Source organism: Pseudochaenichthys georgianus, chromosome 16 (assembly GCF_902827115.2).
Source record: "Pseudochaenichthys georgianus chromosome 16, fPseGeo1.2, whole genome shotgun sequence".
In the NCBI taxonomy this organism is placed as follows: domain Eukaryota; kingdom Metazoa; phylum Chordata; class Actinopteri; order Perciformes; family Channichthyidae; genus Pseudochaenichthys; species Pseudochaenichthys georgianus.
Window position 1 is genome coordinate 2,003,225 of NC_047518.2, and position 21,376 is coordinate 2,024,600.

At 43.4% G+C, this 21,376-nt stretch overlaps 1 protein-coding gene across 2 annotated transcripts in view; it reads right to left on the reverse strand.

The window, feature by feature from the left end:
- The window catches only part of tsnare1 (T-SNARE Domain Containing 1), a 341,252-nt gene that overhangs the window by 15,218 nt on the left and 304,658 nt on the right, over positions 1 to 21,376 (reverse strand). The window contains exons 12-13 of one of the 2 annotated variants that reach the window (XR_011644584.1): positions 1,799 to 1,852; positions 1,514 to 1,589 (exon numbers count right to left, since the gene is read on the reverse strand). The exons of the other annotated variant lie outside the window; for it this stretch is intronic. The gene's annotated coding sequence lies outside the window, so the exon portion shown is untranslated. Of the gene's footprint in view, positions 1 to 1,513; positions 1,590 to 1,798; positions 1,853 to 21,376 lie in introns of those variants that run through there. 2 annotated transcript variants of the gene reach the window in all.

Genomic DNA, 21,376 nt, shown 5'->3' on the forward strand with positions numbered 1-21,376 from the left:
GTCTCGCACAATACGCGTCACCAACACAAAGATGGTTGTCACGTTAGCACATTTCACCTTTTTCTTTCAGAACGAGGCGAAAATCACTCCAAGTCTGGGCATGTTGAGAGCTGTACATACACGAAAGGGGAGTTAGTCGGTTCTGTAACGTGTTTTTGTTTTAGCAACTCGTTTTCTCCTTAAGAACTTCGTGGTCTGTGTGTATGCTGTGGATAACATTAGTGTTCACAAGAACAAGGTACACTCCCGTGTTTTGTTTTAGTTGCTCTTCAGATTGAAGCGGCCAGTTTTATATCGACTATACTGTATGTGTAATCTCCTTTTACATCTCGTTGTGTCATTTAAGTTTATGTGCTGTGTGTAGATTCAAGGATTTTGGTTATCTCGTCAATTTGTTTGGTTATCTAGGCACAGCTGTGTGTGACTCCCTCTGGTGCACTGGTATGTGTTTCCTAATGTAGAGAGTGTTGATTTAATTAATAAACTATACACTGATCCTGACCATCCTTTTTTTTGTTGATCAAATGTTTTTATTCATACACATTTAGAAAAATACAATTTACTATCACAACCAATACAACACAAATTACAGAAAAAACAACAACAATCAGACAAAACTATGGAAAAATAAACCCTCCCACCCCAGATCCGGACCATCCTTGTATTATTGCTCATTCAATCTATTATAGCATGCTAACAAATGGTACTTACTTTATTTTTACAGATCTGCATGAGAGACGATGGCGCGATGCAGAGCGATGTCTGTGATTGTGCACGGGGGATGTACTGCAGCCACGGCAATATTTGCACGCTGGAGAGTTTGGGGTCGGTGCCTGCAGACTCAGGCCCTTTGCTGTAGCTGTGGTCGGTGGACTGATTTACAGCTCAGCTCCTTTTCTCTTTTGTCCACTCAAATAAACTTGGCCCTTTGTCTTTTCCATGTGGAAAATAGTAGCTGCATATTCTGCATTTCTCATCTGGCTCCCTGTCTGCTCGTCTACAATGAGACAATGAGATACTTAATTATTAATAATCATTTAAAGCTGCCAAATAGTCCCCCTACCCATAGTTTAAACAGTCTGCACTCTTCTATTTATCTTGTGGAGCACTTTTAACATTCAGCTTGTGTGTGTTTTGTTTGTATTTATTTCCAGGTAGAAGAGGACCAAGAGCGAGGAAGTAAGACAGAGCTCTTAATGTGTGACACATATATGTAGTGATACATGGCTTCACCTGACCACTGTTCCTAAATAAAACAAGTTTTCTGCATCATCAGTAATTTTTTCAAAATAATTACCAATATTTCACAGATTCTTCATGTAAACTTAAGAGCACAGCTGTATGTTGAGTATGTCAACTTTGCTTGGTTCATCTTACTGGGGGGCAGCTACATGGATGTCGGTGCAGTCCACAATCATTGTGCAGTTGAAGGCAGAATGAATGAAGGCAGAATGAATTTATTATTGACTCCGAATGAAGCACAACTTCATGTCATACAATACATTGACTTTATTTGTAATTGTGTAAACAAATATGAGCATTGATTAGCAAGCAGGACCTGCAGGAACAGAGAATGGTGATGGATGGAGCTGCGAAGAGAGAAGAATAAAGAAAACAGATCAACTTTATTATCGGATATTAAAAATTCAATTTTCAAAACAAGTTGCCGCTCCTACAGTTTAAGTGTGTAGATGATTTCACATGACCTATGCAAAATATCACACAATACATGTGTGTCTCTGGGGGGTGCATTGTGCCTTTGATGTATATAAATAATATACCATAACCAAATACGTACAGTGGAAATCAGGTTGCCAGAGCAGGTCAGTCCAGTGTGCATGTTCCTCAAGGTCTCAGAAGAGTTACAGGTGAGGTAAATAAAATAAAAGAGAAAAAGGTCAGTAACAACACTTTGAATAATTTTCTCTCAGTAATCACTCAACTACTGTCTTGCCAACAAACAGATTGACTCACCCTCACTATCATCACAATGATAGACACGAGACACGTCCACGTAGCGTTAGCCTAGCACCTACTGCCCCCTTAGCACCCGGTGGAGGGGGGCAGTAGGCTACTCTTCAAATGTTTCACGAAATACAAAATACTGTGATTACTGTTGTGATTACAACCTGGTACAAACCACACAGGCATCTTGTAAAAGTTAATTTATTTTTTAGCAATCTCTTATATTTATTGGAGGGAATAAATCATTGCGAGTCGCAACCACTTGGAGCATTATCGCCTATGACATCACTTACCCAGAATGGGATCTGGGATTTGTAGTCTTTCTAGTTGCGTATTTTTCATAGTCTTATATTTCAACAGTTTTACGACAAACTGTGATTTTTTTTACATGGAAATTATTGTTTAAGATTGACAAACATCATATGTGTAATTCGTGGCACAATTCAAACGGGATCAAAAGATAAGTTTTCTCTGTCCATTGACTTCAATGTATTATTTTTCCGAAATAAGGTCCCATGGGGCGGAAGTAGATGGGCGTGACTTCACCACTCTATTAGAGCGATGCGAATATTGGGTGGTCTACCATAGTATTTACATGGAGATAAGCCCCTTAAAAACCATGAATGAATAAAGCATTAATTATGTGTTTACGCTGGAGAGGGGGCGGGCCGTATCTCCATGTAAATCGGAATCGGATCGATCAGGCTAAACTAACCTGTAGCTGCTCCGTCCACACTCACAACATCGTCATACAGACATAAATAAAGCAGCGACTGTATTCGTCATGACATAGACAGTCTGTGGTTTGTACATCTTTAACTTTTGTCCAGTTTCTGAACAGCTGTGAGCTCTGAGTGTGTGCTAACGGCTGATGTGTGGTTAAACACTAATCTGTTTTAATGGTAAGAGCAACAATACACAATACAGAGCACTCTGCAACAGTACAATAAGACTCAGGGCTCAATTCCTACCACCGTGTGATAAATGTACCACGACAGCCAGTCAGGAAGAGAGCCCCGACTGTAAGAATGTTACAGTATGTAAACACATTATGTGGGAGGGGTTGTTTGGGTTGCTCCTCCCTAGCTATTTGTTATTGGCGATTTCACTTCTGGGCGAGCCCAATACCGTGAGCTGGTAGGTCTCCATTGGCCAGTTTCACTTCTGGGCGGGACCCTAGGCAATGAGTCAGCAGTTGTTGACTCCGTCTGATTCGCTACCCTCTCCTTACTGTGTGTGTGTGTGTGTGTGTGTGTGCGTGCGTGCGTGCGTGCGCCATGCAAACTGCTCCTCCTTCATACAGAGTAATTAAGCACACACATATATTTAAGCCAACTACTCCAAAATGTTGTGGCAATTTAGCACAGGCCTCCTCTGAACTTCCTCTAACCTCGAAGTCAGCTCACTTAACAGGAATACATCTATTGATAATTCAGAACGACCATTATCCCATGGCCTCTCTAGGAGTCTTGCAGGATATTAATTATCCAATGAACTAAGTCTGCCCACGAGCGCACATACATTTTCCCCTATGCAGCTACGCACCAACATTTTTATCGTTTATAACTGTATTAGGTCTGAGGAAGCCCCTCTCGGAGTTCCTCTGACCAATTCACTTAACATGGGTACATCTGCTGTTAATTTGCAAAGACCATTGATAATTAGCAAAGAGACTCCCGGGCTTCTTCTACTGACTTTCTGAAAAACACTCATCCACGGTTAATCATTTTACTCAAGGCAGAAGTCACAGGTTGTACTGTACCTTACCTACTCACAAATAGCCAAAAAAACCACATTTTGATAACACAAAAGTGGAAGAAAAGACCATTTGCGCTAATCTACTTCTACTAAAAATGGGACATCATTATAGGAATATTAATATAAAAAAATTGACTCGTCCATTCAATTTTAACACATATGAATATATAAAAACACACATATATTAGTGATAACATAATTCAACACACTTCTTATATATCAGGTGACATTAAAAATGAATATACCAGAAATACGCTGTATTAAACTTTCTGCTATAACACGTTATTTTAATACTTAAAATCCCCCTCTTGATCTCACCTCAAGAGATCAACGTACACAAGGCATTTTGAAACATAGCCACTGTCATTCTTTTCTACTGTGTCCGTCCCCCAACATTATACAAATCCATCAGAAGCTGGGATTTAGAGTACTTGAAACTTTCATGGAGACAGAACACAACTTTCCATGGCAGTGAAGGAACTATTAGAGGGGCAACCTGAGTGCTAGAAAGCAGTATCCTTGTGTGGTGAATCATCAGGGTCCTCCTCCCCCTCAGAGGAATACGCCAACAAGGGCATCTGATAGGGAGGGGGAGACGCAGCTTTCCCTTCAATGGTGGAACTGATGAGAGGGAAGTTGTCACGGATGAGTGAAGGAAGCAGGACCCAAATGCAGATAACTCTTGAGAAACCCTTTATTCCAAGGATACAGAACAGAACACTCTCCGGTGAACTCCGTCACCAACAAACAATGACCCAACACTGAACACAGACAGAGACAAGACTAAATACAAGAAGGGGTAATCATGACAACGAGAAACAGCCGGGCAGGGGAGGAGAAACACAAGGACAACAGGTGAACACAATCGGGTAATCAGGGAGGGAAACAGACAGAAAGCAGACAGGCAGGAAACGGGGGTGAACACTTAACACAATAAGACAGGAAACCCAAAGACAAGAACAACACCAACACAGACAAAACTACAAACGTGACATAAAATGTGAATTGTGACAGAACCCCCCCCTCAAGGGACGGATTCCAGACGTCCCTAAAAAAAAAACAAAAAAGTCCAAAACCCCAAGCAGGGTGGGCGGAGGGGGTCCGGAGGACGGGTCTTGGGCTGACAGCCCAGGAACACAGCGGAGGACCAGGAAGGGGACGCGGGCGAACGGCGGGGGGGCAAGGTACAGTCCAAAAAGGGGGATTCGGGCGGACTGCCCGGGGACAAGGCAGAGAACCAGGAAGGGGTCTCGGGCGGACGGCCCGGGGTCAAAACAGAGTCCAAGGTGGGGACCATGGAGGACCGAAGGCAGCGGCAGGAAGAGTCAGGGACCCGGGTCCGAGGGCGAAGACCGCGGCTCTCAGGGGGCCGGGCACGAGGGCGAAGACCGCGGCTCTCAGGGGGCCGGGCTCGAGGGCGAAGACCGCGGCTCTCAGGGGGCCGGGCTCGAGGGCGAAGACCGCGGCTCTCAGGGGGCCGGGCACGAGGGCGAAGACCGCGGCTCTCAGGGGGCCGGGCTCGAGGGCGAAGACCGCGGCTCTCAGGGGGCCGGGCTCGAGGGCGAAGACCGCGGCTCTCAGGGGGCCGGGCTCGAGCCGGTGTCGACCGGACAGGATCAGGAGGCCGGGCAGGAAAGCGCTGATGGGCCAGTTCCGGAGATCGGGCAGGACCCGGTGTCGGCCGGACAGAAACCGGAGCCGGTCGGACAGGCTTCGGCAGGATCCCCCACGGAAAAGGACCAGGAGTTGGCAGGAACCCCGGCGAGACCGGTGATGGACATGGGGCTGGCAGGGGCCCCGGTAGAACCTCCAACGGCACGGGATATAGGGTTGGCAGGACCCCCGGCAGAAGAGTCTTCTGCGGGACCTCCCACGGGACAGGAGAAAAGGTTGGCAGGACCCCCGGCAGGGGAGTATTCTGCGGGACCTCCAACGGCACAGGACACAGGGTTGGCAGGACCCCCGGCAGGGGAGTAGACGATGGGGGGGATGATGTTCTGGGGTTATAGTCAGCATTTCTCTTCCTCCAAACACGGCGTGTTGAGTAAATGCCAAAGATTGCGATGTTGGTCTCATCTGACCTCATCATCTTCTCCCAAGCCTTCTCTGAATCATTCAGATGTTCATTGTCAAACTTCAGACGGGCCTTTCATGTTCTTCTTGAGCAGGGGGGGGGGGGCCTTCAGGCGCTGCAGGATTTGATCCATTATGGTGTAGTGGTGGTGGCGAGGGCGATGGATTGCTGATTGATGCTCATTTTGTCTTTCTTCCATTTCCGAATAATGGCACCAACAGTTGTCTCCTCCTCATCAAGCTGCTCTCTGATGGTCTTGTAGCCAGTCCCAGCCTTGTGCAGGTCTACAGTCTTGTCCCTGAGTTCCTTAGATAGCTCTTTAGTCTTGCCCATGGTGGAGAGGCTGGAATCTGATCTGATCTGATTGATTCTCTGGACTGGTGTCTTTTGTACAGGTAACAAGTTGATATTAGGAGGACTTTCTTAAAGGAAGAGGACTCATGTAACCGGTCTGTGGGAGCCAGAATGTTTGTTGCAAGGGAATCAAATACTTATTTCCCACAGTTAAATGCAAATCAATTTGTATCTTTTATATGATATTGATTTCTGGATTTTCTTCTTGATATTCTGTCTCATTAGTAAAATAAACCTAACATTAAACATATACACTGTTCATTTCTTTGTAAGTGGGTGAACTTACATAATCGGCAAGGGATCAAATAGTTTCTTCCTCCACTGTATGCTCACAACACCCTAATCTGTTATGTCATCTTTTAAATGTCGACCCTTTGTTCCCACCCAGAGAGTTGAGGTTGCTCTTCCCAAGAACACATGCACTGCTGCTGGATTTGGAGGATGGCTCGTGTCTGCTTTCCTTCAAGTCTTCACCAGGACCCTGTGTCAAGCTCACCATTGGCTCTTTTCTAAGGACCTACAACTGAAGGTTCACTGTAAAAGACTAGCCACTCAGTGCAGCTGTACTTTGAAATCAATTGTGGTATCTGATGTACACAAAACGTGCTGCTTCTCTGACTCTAGCCCCTGCTTCTTCCATTACACAAGTCTAATGCTCAGTCTCAACTTCGAGCTCACTCATTGTCTGTATTCCTCTTTGTCACCAAGGTGGTTCCAGGGCTGGTTTGAAATGTGTTCAACTGTGACACATACAATCTGGCATGTTAGCCCACGTGGAGCACGAGCAGCAATAAATCAATATGGTCAACTTTGTCACTTCAAACCCACATATAAAAAGATTTAGGGACTAAACTGCAATAATGAAATGTCTTAATATGGCCCCTTCATAGACACCTGTTGTCCTTGCTTCTGTATTGAAAAAGGGCTGATCAGATTTTTTTATTATTTTGTCTCTGCCACTGTTTTGTTATCCATCCATGAACAGCTTTGTATTCGCTATGTCTAGAACAAACAGTACAAATTGACATCATGCAATTCTATGGTTTTACCCCTAAGCTTTTTATACAAGGATTTTTAGATTAGATAAAAAAACTGAAATGTACAATATACTGGACGTGGCATGAACAGAAATATTTATTTTGTTTTTGTGTAATATGTATTTTTTTAGACTTTTATGTAATAGAGAGACCTGTAACAGACCTGCGTGAGTAGTGAATTATGCATTTCAAAGAGGTCTCCCTTTACCCTGTGGATGGATATCTTATTTTTATTTGTTTTTAATTAGAGTCAGGAGGAAAACATGTCTAAATAAGAGCCAGGTTTTGGATCATCTTTTATTTAAGGCTTTCATGTTAGACTCATTAATGAATAAAGCGAGGTCAGATTAAATGTAATGATTTGTTTTTACTTTATTTAGGATATTCCAGAGATGGAGTACTCGAGTCCTGGACTCGGACTCGAGTCGGACTTGAGTGCCGATTTTCGGGACTCGTGACTCGACTCTGACTCGCGCACTGATTGACGCGACTCGGACTTGGACTCGTGAATTCTCGCGCAGGATGACTTGGACTCGGACTCGGACTTGTGAATTCCCCCCCACGATGACTCGGACTCGACTCGTACATTGACGCTCCGACTTGGACTCGGACTCGAGCACATTTTCTCTGGAGTCTGATGTCCTCTATCCTGTATGGCGAGTTCACGTACTGGGCCCCGCTATTCCAGTCTAGAGATGTCTACAGACACACCCCGTATCATGCTGTATGCTTTCACACATTCTGCTTCCACATTGGAAAAGAGCAGCGCAAAATGCTCGTTATGTGGAAACAATATAGAAGAGAAGGCTCCGTAACACATTACTCTAAGGATCGAGTTCAGTCATATAGGCTGTCTTGAACACTATCATCAGAGTAACGTGATCTAATCAATAAATAAAGATTCAGCCGATAACACGAAAGCACATGGCTACTTAACATGCATAATGACATCATTTTGCATGCTAAGTAGCCATGTGCTTTCTGGGGCTAAATCTTTATCGTAAACTGATTTAACCCGTAAAAGTTCCTTCAAAATAAGAGTCCCGATCTTATTACTATCAAAATAAAAGTGCAAAACGAAAACTTTACCATAGGAAAATATTGGCATACAAATATAATCACTTCTCTAAAAGGTAACTCATTTTAAATATAGTTTATTCATATATAATAATAATATTAATATTAGAAATAAGCTTTATATTTGTATAGCACCTATTACAAGGATTGTAGCCAAAGTCGCTTCACAGCAGTTCAATAGACAGGATAACAACAATGTAGAGGAGCAGCTACATTTCAAAACATATATCCACGAAGATTAATACATGAAGACTTGTGACTCGGACTTGACTTGGACTCTTCTTAAGTGACTCGGACTTGACTTGGACTCGAACACAGGTAATGATGACTCGGACTCGACTACGACTCTCCCTTGGTGACTCGGACTTGGACTCGGACTCGAAGAGTGGTGACTCGAGGGTGACTTGGACTCGTGAATTGGTGACTGGGATATTCATATTCATCCATAAATGCAAATTGATATATTTAATATTTTAAAAGCCTTTAAAGAGTTTTCTCTTAAATATCGTAAAATGTGTTAGTAGCTGGGATATCAGTTAACTTGTGTTTTTGTTATGCAGTACAGTGCTATTTGATTGCTATTTATGCTATTTATGTGTATGTATGTCTGCATACTGATTTGTATTTTCATTTCTGTATTGTTCAAGTTTTAGAAAACATTAAGTGTACCTTTAGTAAACAAGAAACAACAAGCCTTGTCTCTTTAAATCAGGGCTTCTGCATTGTTAGCTAGCTGTATAGCTACGCCATGTATCACGAGCCAGTGCATGTAAATTGTTCTCAGGACAAAAATGGCTATTTACATTACATGTTAGATGTAACACATCAGGTCTCCCTTGAAAAAGTGATCATTGATCTCAATGGGATTTTACCTGGATAAATAAAGGTTTTGAATTTAATTTGAATTTAATTGAAGATGCTTTTTTTATTTTTTTATTTATCCTTTATTTATCCAGGAATGTCCCATTGAGATACAAGATCTCTTCTTCCAGGGAGTCCTGACCAACACGGCACACAACAAGTTTCAACATAAAACAAAGGCATTAAACAAAAAAAACATACAATTCAAATATAAATACAGAAGGCCATTTGTGCAGTGGCAAGAAGCATAATCACATCAGCAATAGCATCAGGTAAAACAGTTACATGTTTCATGAAGGGCTAATCGTAGCATACCTTTAAAAGCATTTACAGTAGGAAGTGCCTCTAGACAAAGTTTTACTTGCAGCGTATTCCATAAAAAGGGAGCATAGTGGGAGAATGCAGCTTTACCAAGCTCTGACTGCATCAAAGGAACATTTAAAAGCATCCCATTTGCTGCTCGTCTAGTATTAAAAAAGCAAGTATAAAATGACAGAAGTCTGGAGATATATAAGGGCAGCTTACCTAGCAATGACTTAAGGATAAAAATCAACATGTGTGATTGTCTTCTTTGGTACAGAGAGGACCGTCCTAAGGACTGATACAAAGTGCAGTGGTGGGTGCGAGAGCCTGCACCCGTTACAAAACGACTTACATTCAGTACTGTGGACAATACCCACAGGCGCAATTTGGGGTCAAGTGTCTCAGAGACACAAAGACATGCTGACTGCAGTGGGACTCAAACTTGCTATCCCCTGATTCAAAGTCCAGCACTCCACTCTGAGCCACAGCCACCTTATTTAAATGTTCTCAGGCTATAATTAAAACTCAAACAAACTCAAACATTAAGACATACCCACATAACACACATGCATAAAGGTATGCCTAAATAAAATACATGTTTATGTAATTAATAATACTACATATTGTAATTGAGAAGTTGCAATTTATGGTGTTTAATGTATTTTGTATCTCAATTAATCAGGTTAGCAAACTAAACCCGTAGTAGTTCAGTTTTTTTTGCCAGACTTTTGTCCTTAACAACTTTATCCTGTTCTGATCATATCTTTAATAATATCAACAGCTAACCCGGGTATTTTCTCTAATGCTGCATACTAGCACTACTATGATCATTGTCGTCTTTGACCCAGGGTGGGATTTTCAAGGCGGCCATGACGGCCATGGCCGTCGTAGCCCCTCGGTCTGGCCGTTATGCCCATAGACTGTATATATAAATGGACGTAGTGTCCGTGACGTCACCCATAGGATTCTGCAGAGTTGCCGTGAAGCCCTTAGTAGGCGGAGTCGGCCACTAACGGCTTGACAGCAACGTCAGAGTCTAATCCCGCCTGCTCCAAATAAAGGCAAATAAAGGCAAAGAGGCGGAGCCGAGGCGGGACTTGCTGCCTCCGAACTGGAAGTAAACAGAGCTAGCTCAGGCTAAGAAGCTAAGCTAACATGAAATACATGCATACCAAGTTACTGCTAACAGTGTAGTTCCCCTATATAAACGTTACATTCATAATCAAATGAGACAATCTGCAAAATAATTAGCTATATTTTGTTATTCTTAATGCTTGTCATTCACACGTTAAGAAAATAAGTACCGATACATAGCAGAACAATTGTGGCGATGTTCAGCTTAATAAGCCTTGTTCAACCTAATTTATTTAGCTAATACTACAGCAGGCGAACCAAGTCTGCGTTTCGCTGCATTCCTTGATCTCTAGTTATAACGACGGACTCCACCGCCCGGACCTAACGGAGCCGCAGTGGGCTAGCTCCGGGACGCCGGCTGGAGCTAGCCCCCTGCGGCTCCGTTAGCTCCGGCGGCCACCACTGGGATAATTGGGTCCCCTATTAACATTTGCTCCCGTTTAGCATTATGGGCGTCATAGCCATAGACTATTACAGTCTTACCCAAGGCTGAATCATAAACTAAAATGTATATGTATGCATACAGGGTTACGTCCTTAGCTGGCTAATAAGTAACAAGCTAAGCTACCAAGCACACAAACACCTGCGAACGGGGTTAACATGTATAATATTATCATTTTAGACTTCTTAGAAGTTCTGTTAGTACATGCAAGCGCACAGCACGACATTTTAATTGTCTGGTATTTGTAATAATATTCCCTAAAAGGTACAATCACCACGAACACGGCTAAAGCTAAAGGGTCAAGTACAGTACTATGACTAACTAACGTTGTAGCCTCTATGGTTGTAGCCTAGCAGAGTGGACAAGTTGCTGTTAGCTGACAGTGAGGCATGTACGTGTCCATCAAAGTGACCACGCCCTAATTTATGCAAACACTTTAAGACCTAATATAAATAAAAGGGTTGTGTTAGAAAACAATTCACTCACAGATTCATAATCATGAAGGTGGAATCTAACTATATCGATAATAATATTTATTGCATCCATAGGTAGAAACATGTTTTTTTCTGCTGTAAAGTTGGGCATTTTAACATGGGGGTCTATGGAAATTGCTCCTTTCTGCAGCCAGTCCCTAGCGGCCCATGTATGAACTGCAGTGTGTGGCACTTCCGTATTGGCGTCCCAGCTGTTCCCCAGAGTTTGCCGCTTGGTTATGCTCCATTAATAATTGTACGTCCTACGGCCACCATGGCCTTTGGGCCCCTCGCACTGTTAAAAGTTGCTTTAAAAGCGTCAGAACAGTGGTTTCTGAACTGCATTATGCTGCGTTCACAACGGATGCGATGCGAATACTCGCATTGCTCTAACCGCTGGAGTTTCACCGCGGCTGTCAGCTGTGTTTACTCCTGTCATTCAAACAGGACGAGCTGGAGAGGGGGCGGGACTTATATCCATGTAAATACTGCGACTGCAACTACGACCAAATTAACCTATTTTATCGTGATTTCATTGTAAGACACGTTTAAAAATGATGCCGAAGTAACTAAATACTGATAACGGTTAGTAAAAATCATGCTTTAATGCTTTGACAAGTGTGCAGACAAGACGGCATGCGAAAAACCTTTTAAAATGCGTGTTTTGTGAATGGAGATTGGATCGATCAGGCTAAACTAACGTTGTAGCTGCTCCGTCCAAACTCACAACAACGTCCTAAAGACAGAATTAAAGCAGTGACTGTATTCGGCATGACAGAGACAGTCTGTGGTTTGTACATCTTTAACTTTTGTCCAGTTTCTGAACAGATATGAGGAGGAGCTGTGAGGAGTTGATTAAAGACACACACACACACACACACACACACTTTTGCATTTCAAAGTATTGCTTGTTCATACAGTTGGATGTTGGAGCTTCACTGTGCACTGCTGAATGATGTATGTGCAGAGTTTGACCCTTGAAGGCTGTTTCTTCTGCTCTGAAATGGAATGTATTTGTTACATATTAATAGAATTTTTGATTTTTAGATTTCATTTCGGATTTGTGAAAGTAGTGGTAGATGGAGAACATACCAAACACTAATTATTCAAAGTAAAGTATTTAATTTTATATACGGTAATACTAAGGAGGCATAGGCCTATATGATGATACGATTATTGATATTAAAAAAGTGATTTATGTTATGTCATTAGAAAGTGAAGTTATTTATTTGTAAGCTTCAAATCGTACTTTTTCCCTCAATGGCCTTTGTGCCCTGGCATGTGGCCTTTCCGCCCTGAAAAAATGTGTGACACCAAAGGCCAAATGGCCTTGCCCCTAAAATGACGAAAATCCAAGCCTGCTTTGATCCCAAGACACTTGTACTCCTTCACTTGGGGGGGAGGGGGGACTGATACCATTGGTGTGTTTTTTAATGTCATTTTCTGTAATGTTTGAGGTATAAAAGTAAAAATAATTCAAACTGTTACAGAACACATAGCTGCAGTATGTCTCTCTGTCAGAGTCATGTGATGGGATCCAGCATTAAGCCCTCCACTGCAGGATGACACTCATTTCACCTGTTAAGGTGATCACGCAGCTTTAGGAAATCTCTGATCTTCTTGAGAGCTGTCAGCAGTGCATGCTGGGAGCTGAGCAGACACACAGGCGGTGGAGTGTTTGCTTGTATTTTGCAGGGGAGGGAATTCTGGCATTTTGATTTGATTGGGGATTAAAGGTCATGAAGAAGTATTTAAAGCTCCTGCTCAACTTTGGGCTAATCACTGGTGCAAAGCTGCGAGTCGGAGGAGTCGCAGCGCTCTCGGATCACCGTTGTCACAGTGTGTTGTCTCCCACTTTGCGGTGACAGAGCCTTCCCCACCCAGCTAGTAATCCCCTGCAGCAAAGTTTGGAGTAAGCTGACGGCATGGAAAAAGATAAATAAGGATTTTCATTTTTCCCCCTGTAATGAAACATTGCACAGCACTTTCTCTCCTTGCTGCATTTCTCTCCAGTACAGTTATTCCTATAATTTAGATGTATGCACAAACACTTTTAACCTGTTTTTTTTAACAGATTTTTTCCAACTAAAAGACTAATGGCACAGACATTAATGTATACTTCACATACGACCATATGGTAGAGCACACTTTGAGTCGATATATATTTTTGAAAAATGTGTTTTACTTTATCTGTCAGCAAACTCTACCACTCGGTTGACGTATGTGATACTAAAAAATGCCACTAGATGTCACCGTGTTTTTCAAATGTAAAGATAGCAAGTTAGCTTGTTCACAGGAAGTTAGCAAAATCACTCCTGAAATGAGGCCTCTGTTTGGTGGGATTTTCAAAGGTAAGCTAATTTCTTTCGACATAATTACATTACATTGCATTTAACTGACGCTTTTATCCAAAGCGACTTACAATAAGTGCGTTCGACCAACAAAATACAAACTTGAGGAAAACAGAATCATATAAGTACATCAGGTTTCATAGAGCTAAAACATTTCAAGTGCTACTCAACTGGCTTTAGGTAAGCCAGTCCTTTATTAGTATTTAAGTGCTTTGTTAATAGTTCTATCGCTCGAAGTGGAGTCGAAATAAATGAATTTTCAGTCTGCACCGGAAGATGTGTAAGCTATCTGCTGTCCTGATGTCAATCAGCTCATTCAGCTCATTCCACCATTTTGGAGCCAGGATAGCAAACCAACAGGTTTTTGCTGATGGGAACTTGGGTCCCCCTCGCAGTGTGGGTGCAGCGAGCTGTTTGGCTGATGCAGAGCAGAGTGCACGTGTTGGGGTGTACGGTTTAACCATGTCCTGGATGTAGGAAGGGCCAGATCCATTCGCAGCATGGTACGCAAGTACCAGTGTCTTGAAGTGGATTCTAGCAGTTACCGGAAGCCAGTGGAGGGAGCGGAGGAGAGGCGTGGTGTGGGAACATTTAGGAAGGTTGAAGACCAGACGAGCCGCTGCATTCTGGATGAGCTGCAGAGGTCGGATGGCACATGCAGGTAGACCAGCCAGGAGGGAGTTGCAGTAGTATAGGCGTGAGATGACGAGAGCCTGGACCAGAACCTGCGTCGCTTTATGGGTCAGGTGGGGACGTATCCTCCTGAACAGGGGCGTCGCCTGGACCGGAAAACATTCGGGGTTAGCCCACTGTGGCGGCGGCCGGGGCGCTACAGTGGAATTTTCTACTGCAACACTCACCACACACACACACAGTACACCCGCGACTGTTACAATGAAGGCTCGATAATCAGCTCACGGCATATAGGCAGGGGTAAAGTGCTATTTTTTATGAGTGGGGGGCTGACCTCACCTCCTCTAGGGGGGTCCGGGGGGATGCTCCCCCGGGAAGATTTTTTTTAAATATTGAAGTTAAAAGCATCAATCTGGTGCACTTTGAGAGCAACATTAAGAGATCTATGGATACATCTCGCAACACCCAGATGAAACAGAGCTGTAAGCAGATTTTCTTTTCTTTATGGATATTTTACAAATCACTCCCCTTTTAAACTCTACTCTTGATTTACTGCCATATAGACTATACTGATCATATGAAGGTGTGCCGCGGAAATAATCTTTTGAATAATTTGTAACCAAATCGTTTGAGACCCACTGAGATAACGGCGCATTCACACCAGCCTTTTATTGTCCGGTTGAATCTAACCCTGGTGCGTTTAGCCGCTTGGTGCGGTTCATTTGGGTTGGTGTGAACACAGTCCGAGACCTCTTAAGTGAACTAAACAACCGGACTCTGGTCCACTAAAAGAGGTGGTCTCGGAACGCTTGCTAGTGAACTCTGGAGCGGTTCATTGCTGGTGTGAACGCAGTCCGCACCAAAACATAGTATTTACGTGTCACCAGAACGCGGATGTGTTCAAAAATCTATAGCGAAAGAGTCTTTCAAGACATCCGCTGTTGTTTAGTTAAAGAGTGAAGCAGAATTAAGAGTTGAACAGTGTCGTGTAAAATAAAAATTCTCCATCAACTACATAAAAGTAAGAACACCTGTTGTGGGTGAAACGCCCCTCCTTACTGCAGAACGTCTCTCATTATGTTATAATGTTTTTTAACGGACGTTGTCTGATTATTAGGGGTGTAACGGTATCCGTATTCGCAGTGGAGTTTCTATATGTACAAAAGTGGTGGGGCACAAAAAACTTAGATGTCTATATATAAGCTTCTGCAGTGAGGTTCATGGCTAGTGAGGCACTGGCACTGACTCTTCAGGTTTACAAATATTATATTTTGACCTAAATCAAAATATAATATTATTTTCAAAAGCTTTTTTTATCTGATGCTTCAATTAATTTTAAACAGACAGTTCAACAGAAGGATACCCAAAAAATGTAATTGTATCATTTAAATATTGAATTGTTCTCTCTTAGTAATATCCCATTTTCAATAAAATTGCGGTCTTACCTTGACTTGAAGATTAAGTCAATTTGCCTATCCTTCTGGACAAAAATCGCTATTACTTTTTTGTAAAAGTCCTCCTTATGTTCTTGTAGTTTCAAAAGTCTATCATAAATCTAATCTAATCAATAGATTTATGATTCGAAAATTATAAAAGTAGGGTAGACATGTGGATATTATCCGGCTGAACAGGTTTGTTTCCCACAGACCTTATTTGGAGCTATTTTCTAAAATCCTATGGAGAAATCTCATTGCTTTTTTGTCGAGGGAAGTCATGCGCAGCTTACTTCCGGGTTTTAGGACGTCTCACTGCAGCTCTCTCGTCTCCTCTTCACACACCACACTTTTCGCGGCACACGTACTTACAGCCAATCAGCTCTGAATGATGTGAGATGACGTATGGTGGGGATGGCAGCACTATGCCCCTCGGGTCATTATTTTTTTGCCACACACATTAAATAGGAAAATATTCTGAGCATGCGCAGTGTAGTTTTTACAGTCACCATTGACTTGGACAGTAAGAGGGAGGGGCAGGATCGGGTTTTGTCCCACATGGCTCTAAACAGCTCAATAGGCACACACTGTAGACACTAATTAGAAGAACACAGACTAAAACAGCAATGTACAGACGAATCAGATGATTAAACATGATCTTAAAATATATTTAATATATTTTTTAATTCATGTTTTGCATTTTTTTGTAATCATTATCTTTAATAATTTCTGCTGACACTAGGTGGGGCTGTGCCCCTAATGACCAGTCGCCACTGCGTATTCGTCCCGTACCGTCGCGGTTCGGACGTCACGGTTCGGCACATGCATTCACACGGCGAATACGCCTTTTTTCGAGTGGGAAAAAAGTCTGTCACTCAGGGCCCGTAAATAACAAATGAAGAACAAGAACAAAACACAACAAAACGAACACAATACATGAAGAAGAACAGTTAGTAGCTATGGTGAGTGCACACAACACACAGGAGCTAAAAGACCCACCTGCTTCTTTTAAATCAGCTGTGTGGGAACATTTAGGGTTCCCTGTGGACTACAACAACGATGGGGTGTGAGTTGTGGATCGGACGAGTACGGTGTGTTGGCGTTGTTCGACAGCGGTGCGGTATGCTAGTGGTAACACGTCAAACATGCTCAAGCACATCCGAGTCAGTCTCAGTCCCCAGCGAGAGGGTTTTCTCGACGGCAGGTGACATAGTTACCGCCAACAGATCTGCCCTCACTGCTGACAACGTGGACAAACTCATCTTTCTGAAGACAAACTTGAAAATAGAGTAAAGCTTGAGTACCTTTATTTAGGCATAATGGCCTCACACACTCACAAGTTAATTACACATGTTAGACTTTGCTCCTAAAGGTACAGATTTTATTTTGTTTTATATTTATCATTGTATTTATTTTATATTTTGACATCAGGAGATGTTATACAGTTCTGTATTGCCTTTTATTGATTGTGATTGAAACACTTTCTTATTATTTATTTTAATATTTTCAAGACATTCTTTTTAGTTGTTCAGCTTATTTAACCTTTTAGTTTGACTTCAGCCATTATAAATAATATGGCCATCTGTGTGTTACTGTTTGTGGTCTGTTTTTAACTGTAATACAGTTAATGATTCCAAATGTTCCAAAAGTTCCTTATTTTCATACCAAAACTTGCACTACTGTTACAAATAAATAACAGCAAAAAAAGATTATGCATTTGGGACTTTTTTTTGCTTTTCCTTGTTGTACCGATTTGGATTTGCGTTTTTACCCCCTTAATGTCTGACCAATTGTTGAACATCATTTCCGTGCACATAACTTGTGTTTAAAGTTTATAGTCCGTTTGAGTTTTGCCCGTGTGAACGCAAACCAAACCTTCTGAAAAGTGAAACAATGTAACAAACTGTCGTCTGGTGCGCACCAGAGAAGCGGACTATTAGGTGTGAATGCAAGACTAAAGTGAACTATCTAAACCAGGCGTACTCAAATACAAATCTTAAAGGTCCAAAAGAAATGTTTCAATAAGACAAAGGTCCGTTTATTACGGTCATTCAAACTTTGAAACAATTGCAACAAGATTCTTAACAAGAGGTTGCAAAAACAAAAATAATCTGTATGCAGCTGTTTTCATTGTTATTGTGTCTGTGCTTGACCCTCAGAGTCGCAGTGTAAGAGCTGTTATGAATAAAGGCAGCTGCACCCTCTTTCATTCAGCATTCCCATTTTTGCTTTATAAATGTCTTGCCCCCTTGTGTGTCCACTGAGGTTCGTCAGGCCCAACACATCTTCAACAAACTCCCCCTTTGCCTCATCATAAAAAATCACCAGCAACTGAGCAATGTCAGTGGTGTCGGTGGACTCATCCACAGCTAAGGAAATGCACTGTGCATTTTTTATTCCATCACAAAGCTGATTCATCAAATCACCAGCCGGTATTTATATTCTTCTGGTTGCTGTGGAATCTGAGAGGGGGATTTGCTTGATCTGACCTGTTATTTCCTCTTTTTGTTTGCCTTCAACATGGCCTCCATCACTTCAGTCATGCATTCTTTATACTTCAGTTATTATCCAGTGGAAAGTCCTTACCTGCTGGCCTAGTTCAATCAAAGTGGTTACTTTTTTTTGGCTGGGCAGTGTAGTTTTACACACCGTCTTATTTGACTTTCTCAGGACTTAAAACAGTTTTTTGGGGCAGACCCCCACAAAGAAAAAAATATATTTACCAACATAAGGTCATCATCTTTTTGTATGCTCATCCGTGAGCAGAGCATCAAGTTGACATGTCTATTACAGCTGAATGCGGCGATTACCATCTTGTTCAGCAAAACGCTTCAGCGCGTTTTGATTCAATGCTGAGTACAGCCACACTGACAGTCACGCACACACACATGAAACTGGTTCATATATATACACATGTGAAACGCACTCACACACACATATGAAATGCTCTAATACACATGTGAAATGCACGCACGCACGCACACACACACACACACACACACACACACACACACACACACACACACACACACACACACACACACACACACACACACACACACACACACACACACACACACACACATGAAATGCGATTTCAGTATGCTGTGTGAGAGGGATTTCAGTATGTTGTGTGAGAGGGATTTCAGTATGTTGTGTGAGAGGGATTTCAGTATGTTGTGTGAGTCGGATTTCAGTATGTTGTGTGAGAGGGATTTCAGTATGTTGTGTGAGAGGGATTTCAGTATGTTGTGTGAGAGGGATTTCAGTTGAAACGGAAGGCATCTCAGATGAACAGGAAGTCGTTTTAAAAAAAAACAGCGAAGAACCGCGAATTTCAAAAAAGCGAAAACTATAGGTTACTTACGTAACCCCAGTTGTCAGAGTAACATGAAGTGAGATGTCTCACTATGGGATGCGCCTCATCGCGGAGCGAACAGAAGCATCAATCTCATTACGCCAATCCTGATTGGCCGGTGATTCTTGACGTCAACGTCAGGGGAAATCACCCCCTATAAGTAGCCTGCGCCACGACGCATGCGTCATTCAAAATAAGCACCTCTTCTCGCTTCACCATAGCAAGGAGGGCCGTCTGGTGAGACATCTCACTTCATGTTACTCTGAGTCCTGGGGTTACGAAAGTAACCTATAGTTCTCATTCATAACACTCCGTTCGATGTCTCACTATGGGATATTGTAGCTCCCGTATTGCCAGACGAGCTTATCTCGAAGATCACCGATCAACCAGAATTTAACAGGTGGAGTCCCGACTCAACCAGGTGCCCAGCACTGCTCGGGCCATACTCGGAGCGGAGACGTCTAGCCTGTAAAAGCAGACAAAAGTGAGTGGTGAGGACCAGCTTGCCGCTGCACAGATATCCTGGATGGAAACACCCTTGAACAAAGCCCAGGATGTAGCCAGGCCCCGAGTCGAGTGAGCCAGCAGACCCAAAGGTGCTTGCAGATTCTGACTCGTATAGGCCAAAGCAATCGCCTCCACGATCCAGTGGGATAGTCGTTGCTTAGTAACAGGCTTACCCTTGTGAGGTTTAGCCCAGGACACGAAGAGTTGGTCATTAAGACGAAGCTCCTTTGATCTGTCCATATATGTGTGTAAAGCCCGGACTGGTCACAACAGATCCTGCTGCTGCTCCCCGGAGGAAACCAGCGGCGGAGGAAATGCCTCAATGTCAATTGGGGTACACGAACCAACCACCTTTGGTGTAAAGGCAGGGTTGGGTTTCAACAACACTCTCGTTTGCCCTGGGGCGAACTGAGTGCATGAGGGATGTACAGACAGTGCATGGATATCACTGACCCGCTTGGCAGATGCCAGAGCCAGTAACAGCACTGTCTTGAGTGACAGATGTTTCATGTCAGCTCCCTCCAGGGGTTCAAATGGGGTCATTTTGAGCCCATTTAAAACCACTGCCAGGTCCCATAAGGGCACCAGCGACCTGGAGACAGGGAGGAGCCTGCGAGCTCCCTTCATAAAACGGCAGACCAAAGGGTGTTGGCTAGCCGTCTTACCCTCAAAGCCCACATGGCATGCAGCAATAGCAGCCAGGTATACCTTGATCGTGGAGAAAGCTCTGTGTTTATCGATCAAGTCCTGTAGGAATGATAAAATCACCCGACATGACATTGAAAATAGATGTGTCCTTCTTGAAGGCACCACTCCTCAAACACCCTCCACTTACAGTCGTAAAGAGACCTGGTGGAGGAAGCTCTCGCACTCTGAATAGTGTTTATCACCTTCTGAGGGAGTCCCACTGTATTCAGATTGTACCACTCACGGGTCAGGCCCATAGTGCCCCGGGCTCTGGGCGTGGGTGAAGGATCGCCCCCCCGCCGGAGACAATCTGTCCCTGCGTGGTGGGGGCTGCCATGGCTGCCCGCACAACAGCTGATATATCCCCGCCAGCCCGTATATTGCGGGCTAGGGTGGAAACATCAGAAGTAAGTGTGTGGCGTTGCTCTTTTCACTCCAGAACCAGGGGTGGGAACGTGTACAGAGGACCCGGAGGTCAATCGTGTACGAGTGCGTCCACGCCTAACGGTGCGTTTAAATCGTGCATTAAAGAGAACAGCTGTCATTGAGCATTTTCTCCCCTTGCGAACAGATTTAACGCGGCTCCGCCGTAACGCACCCACAGCGGACTCCCGATCCTTGGATGAGGAGTCCAGTCTGCATAGAGTGGTGCACCTCTGGACAGTAGTTCTGTCCCGAGGTGCATAACACCCGGTACTTGTGTCGTTCTCAGAGAGAGGAGACGTCTGCCGCTCCAAGGGATCAGTTTGTGTGCCAGTGTGTGTGACTGGAGACAACCTCCCTTGGCGGTTCATACACGATATCGTGTTGTCTATCCTCACGGGGACATGAAGTCCTCTGAGAGAAGGCAGGAAGCGTTTTTGGGTGGGGAACACCGCTAAAAGCTCCGGGTAATTTACGTGAGCCCGCTGGAAGTCTCTGTTCTAGAG